Here is a 5,555-nt window from a genome sequence, read left to right on the forward strand (position 1 = left end):
AATTTACTTCCTTGTTCATCATGACTGTTATCTCAAGTGTCCAAAGATAGGTGTGGCAGTGGCTGAGAGCAATACGGGACATTTTGACCATCATAGCTAACCAAATCACATGACGCTGTAAACTACGGAGCTACTGCTTATCTCAGTAGCAAATAAAATATCTGATAGCTTGGAAACACACAAAAGCACACCCAGCTCTTCATCTTCCCCAAGCACCAGCGTGTATCTCTAGGACTCCTGAGAGGTGAGCCACTCTGCCTTGAAAGACGGAGGTACTAGGAACCACTGTTCTCTCCTCGCCTGGCTAGATCTGGTCTATGTGGTGGCTCACCCAGGGAAGGGGGTGTGGCTGGGTTTACAGTCTCCTGGGGCCCTCTTCCAGCCAATGGCACCCCCTCTCTGGGGCCTCTGACAGGGCAAACTTAAGACATATCCTGTGTTCACACAGGTTCCCTATGCTGTACTGGGATCCGCAAAAATCAGAAACTTCCTGAGGCCCAGGGTGGAATGACAATAACAATAACAATAGCAATAGCAATAGCAGTATTAAATAAGACTTGGTGACCGCCTACTGCATCCAAGGCACTAAAAAGAGCTGACTGCCAGGTGGGTACTAATGGTTTACACCTGTAATGCTACTCAGGAGGCTGAGAGCTGAGGATCGAGGTTCAAAGCCAGCTCAGGTAAGAAAAAGAAAAGTCTGTAAGTGAAGCTGTGGTTCAAGTAGTAGAGCACCAGCCTGGCTGATCCTTGCAAGTTGAGATTGTTATTCCTGACTCACATTCGACCGCGCTGAGCCCTGGCAAGGCCGGGTGGTTTGTGCGAGGTCACACAGAGGAAGTGACCGAGCCGAGCCGCCAGCTGTAAATGACTGAGTTCTACAGCAGCTGACCCCAGCTGACAATCTTGGAGCCCTTTCCCCAGATAGGCTTTTGTTTGGGAACTTCCTGAGCCGTGGATGAGAACAGGCTGAGCTCAGCAAGCGCGCTGCCTGAGTGGAGCGTTCTGCACCCGGTCACAGGCCTGCGGCCTTGGCTGCGTTCCCCAGTGGGGAGACATGAGCCTCTGGGGCTGAGCAATCCACCAGCAGAGATCTTCCTGCTGCCCAGCTGCAGAGACTGTCTGGCTCCTTGGAGCTCAATCCCATGAGGCCTGCTGCCCTCCCACATCTCCCTCAGGGGCCAAGGGACCAAAATGCTCCCTGACTGGGGGTTGGAGAAATAGCTTTTTCAGGAGACCTCTCTGACTCAGGGCAATGCAAGAAGAGAAGGGGGAAAAAAGAATCCCAGGCCGCTAACACAGCCTGTGGTTTCTTAGGGAAAACCACAGAGAACTCACAAGTAAGGCAGGCAAAACCCACAACACAGGGTGTGGCCCAGGGCTCACCTCCTGCCAGTCCTTACCCTGGTTCTGGACTCTATAGGCAGCATCTTCCGCTTGCAGCCACAGGTTTTTCACCTTTCAGTGGGCCCTGTCTGGGTAGTTGTGGGAGGGGGTGCTGAGGGTGCTGGGCTAGTAATGCACAGCCAGCTCTGCCCGAGCTTGAAGCCTCATCCTGACATAGCCATGATAGCAATCTGCCAAGGCCGCCTGCATCCCCTGCCCCTGAGTTCGAGGCCCTCTTGTTTGCTAAGGTTGTATCAAGGAAGGGAACCTGAGCAAGAAGGCATGTGGTGTGTGTAGGGGGATCTCGTGTGGCCTTTGGTTCCTGGCACCTTAAAGGGGTTCCTCCAATCCCAGCTCTCAGCTCACCCCACTGGAGGCCTTGTCCCCCCAGGGTGGTGGACGCTGCTTGTTCTAGGCCTCTGCAGCCCCAGGGCTGTGTGCATTGCTTAGCAGCCACCTTCGACAGCCAGGCTTCAGGAGGCCACATGGAGCTTGGCGTGGGGCAGGGGGGACAGTGGGGGGGGGATCACACCACTTGGTAGGTCTCACAGAAACCTCCACAATGCTTCTTCTCTGAATCCCCAAAATGCTCCTGGGGTCCATTTCCCAGCCATGAGGTCACTGGACAATTTCCAGGGACTGGGCCCAATGCTACCTCCTCCCATCAAACAAAGCTATACACGGGTTACTTTGCCCTTCTCTGCCCGCAGGCCCGACTGCCCCCAGCTGGCACGTTCCCCAAGGCCAAGGGCCAAATCATCAGTGAGCTCAGCAGAAGAACCTTAGCAGGCTGCACTCTGTTACCTCCCTACCTCCCCACCTGGGCGGGGGGGGGGGGGGGGCGAGGGGGGAAGGGGGAGGGGGAGAGTGAGGAGTGAGGTGAAAGCAGTGCGGGGCACTTGGAACTTATTCTTTTGGTTTTCAAATGAGGAAACTGAGATTAAGCCAGAGGATGACTTGCTGAAGACTTGTATCACGTGTGGATTCAGTAAGTTTCTACCTGAGATTCTCACCAACCCCTGCGAGGAGCACCGATCCTCATGTTAGCCTTCCAGGGAGGAAATAGACTCCAAGAGGGAGTTGGTTTCCTAGAGCCACATGGCAAAGGGGGTGAAATGACTCCCGTGGCATCCTTCCCTTTCATCCCTACTTTGTGGGCGGGGGGAGGTGGGGACCAGAACCCATGTGCTTTGACAATGAACTTGGACCGACCATCAAGACCCATGGTAGGGACCTGTTGTCTCCACAAGAGATGGATGCAGAGAGATTCAGTTTCAAGTCCATGTTTGGCTGTGGTACCTTAGGAGAGTTGACTACTTCTCCAAGCCTGGCTCATTGTTGGTGAGTTTCATAATGGTACTTAGGACATAAAGGCCAAAGCTGATGAGTTCACAAAGACAAAGGTTCAGTGTCTGATGTTGCTTAAATGCTTGTGATTTTTGAGATCATTACCCCAAACCCCAGGCTCAGACTTGCTCTCCAACTCCTGGTGGTGACATTTCAGTTTGACATGGATTCCATCTTATGAGCGTGCGTCTCCCATATCATGCGTTGCATGGAGGGCAAGCTTGCTACCCTTCCTAGAGCTTTGTGGCTGAGCCTTTCTACCCCAGCTTCCTGCCCAGGAGTAAGCATGGCCGCAGTGTGTCTGGCCAGGGTCTGACAGGTCCTTCCTCCTCGTCTCTCACTCCTTTGCCTCCTAGGCTCCTCTTCTTATCATCTACTCTTTCTCAAGAGTCAGGCAGGGAACAAGGCTGTGGAGGGTGAGGCCTGGGGTCCAGGCTCATGGAAGAGTCCCCTATTTTTAGATTTGTTACTACAGAGAAGATCCAGCCAGGTTCAGACCCCAAGGAAGGCCAGGAAGGAGCATGTAGGACTCTGGCCTTGGACCCCAAAGTATGTGCACAGTGGAGAATGACCCATTGAATTCATGTCTCCCTGAAATCTCCTTGTTTGTGGCAAAGGAAGCAGAATGAAAGAAATTGGCCGGGTGCCCGGTGGCTCACACCTGTAATTCTAGCTACTCAGGAGGCTGAGATCTGAGGATCATGGTTCAAAACCAGCCCGGGGAAGGAAAGTCTGTGAGACTCATCTCCAATTAACCACCAGAAAAGCAGAAGTGGTGTTGGGGTCAAATGGGAGAGTACTGGTCTTGAGTTGAAGGAAAGAAAGAAAGAAAGAAAGAAAGAAAGAAAGAAAGAAAGAAAGAAAGAAAGAAAGAAGAAAGAAAGAAAGAAAGAAAGAAAGAAAGAAAGAAAGAAAGAAAGAAAGAAAGAAAGAAAGAAAGAAAGAAAGAAAGAACGGAAGGAAGGAAGGAAGGAAGGAAGGAAGGAAGGAAGGAAGGAAGGAAGGAAGGAAGGAAAAAATAAATTAGGTCTGCTGGTCCCAGAAAAACCACTTGGGAATGTAACAGGTTGTTCTGGAAGGCAGAGTGCTTCATTCTCTCTTCCCACCCTTGAAGCAGCTCTGCTCGAGTGGCAACATGTATCCGGGAGTTATTATTATTATTTCCATTTGGGATATAATTATAGCAGCTCCAAGAGCTAGGCCTCACACCCTTGGCACTGCTGGAGAAATCAGGCATGTAATTACATCATGGAGTCATCTTATCCCACCTCCCTCCATCCTCTCTTCTCCTCTCTTCCGCCAGCCCTGCAGGCCTACCACCCCTGCAGAGCTTCAGGAGAATGCTGTGGCTCTGGGCCAGCGAGGTAATTTCAACTAGCTCTCCACTCTCCAAGGGCGCTGTAAGGCCTCCCTCTTAGCTTTGTCCTTTTACTGCATCCAAACCAGGCAACCCAGATTGGAGTCCCCAGAGCTGAGGATTCTGGAGGCCGAGGAGACTGAGGGGGTGGCAGGCTTTGCAGCCCACGCTAGGGGTGAGGCCTTGCTCTTGGAGATGATTCTCCAGTGCCACAATCTTCCTGGGGGTCTGAGGAGGGCAACTTGAGAGATGCCAGGCAGGCTCTGGGATCCAAGGACCTGTGCCTCCCTCGGGGAAGGAAGTCTCCCTGCAGGAGTTTTGCAGTTCAGTGGGAAAGTGGCTTGGTGACAAATTGGCTTCCTTGCCATTTGTGTGGGTGCAGTAAGTGGCTGTGGAGATAAAGTGGCAGCCTCCCCACCCAGAGGCCCCACAAGGGAGATATCGGTAGCCTTGTTCTCCGTGAGGGGATGACTCATGCGCCGGCAGGGAGGGGAGGCTGCACACGGCCCTGTCTTTCTGCAGGAACACATCCCAGGAATGCCTGCAGCCTTCCAGACTCATGAGAAGGTCACTCAACAAACGGCCACATGCCTGCCACGGACTACGAAGGTGTGATGACAGGGAAAGTCTGGCCTCCCACCTTTCAGCGACTTCTCCACTTGCCCACGTTCTCTCACGATAAAACCATTTTAGATATACCTCTGAAATGTCCTTTTACTGTCTATGGACTGTACTCAATGCTAATCCTTCCAGCTCACCACTAGCCAGGGTCTCTGGAAGGCTCTCCTCTTAGCTGTATCCTTTACTGTGTTCAAACCCAGTGACACACACACACACCGGTCCCCTGTTCCCCCCCCCCCGCCCTCCCCCATGGCTGGAGGCCTCAAAGGAGGTCTCTGGTGTAGAAGGGGGCTGGATTCTCAGTCCAGCAGTCCATAGGAGACTGCTTAGCTGGGCTGGGTAAAGGCAGGGCTGTTAGGTCATGCATTTAGTTGGGGGCATAGAATGAAGTTGGGGGTGGGGGTAACAGGTGGTCAATCCTATGAGAAGATCCAGTGTGAGAAAGACCACCGGCTAAAACAGTGAATTCTGCTGGGGGTGACGTATTAGAGAAAGCTCCTGAAAAGTGACTTTGTCCCTTCTGTGCTACTGTCACAGAATGGCACGGTCTGGATACTGGATAAAACACCAAGCATTTATTTGGTTCACAGAGAAGCTAAGGAGCTCATCAGCGAGTGCCTTCTTGCTGCGCCCTGACATCGCACAGGTATCACAGGGTGACAACATGCCTGGGAGAGGCAGGGAGGCAGTGATCTCATTTTTATATCCAAATCTGTTCTCTTTCTTTTTCTGTTTTTCTGTCTTGCACTGGTTCTGGGTCTTGAACTCAAGGCCTAGGCACTGTCCCTGAGCTTTTATACTCAAGGCTAGTGGTCCACACTTGAGTCACAGCTCCACTCCTGGG

The 5,555-nt window shown here is 52.3% G+C and overlaps 1 long non-coding RNA gene across 1 annotated transcript; it reads left to right on the forward strand.

The window, feature by feature from the left end:
* The first annotated feature begins 2,266 nt into the window (after nucleotides 1-2,266).
* LOC138841006 (uncharacterized) lies at nucleotides 2,267-4,769 on the forward strand. Its single transcript, XR_011376297.1, has 3 exons — nucleotides 2,267-2,374; nucleotides 4,037-4,097; nucleotides 4,613-4,769. It is a non-coding gene; the product is annotated as an uncharacterized lncRNA (long non-coding RNA).
* Nucleotides 4,770-5,555: the final 786 nt, after the last annotated feature.

The sequence above is a fragment of the Dipodomys merriami genome, unplaced genomic scaffold, assembly GCF_024711535.1.
Source record: "Dipodomys merriami isolate MVZ:Mamm:240054 unplaced genomic scaffold, mDipMer1.0.p SCAF_31, whole genome shotgun sequence".
NCBI lineage: Eukaryota > Metazoa > Chordata > Mammalia > Rodentia > Heteromyidae > Dipodomys > Dipodomys merriami.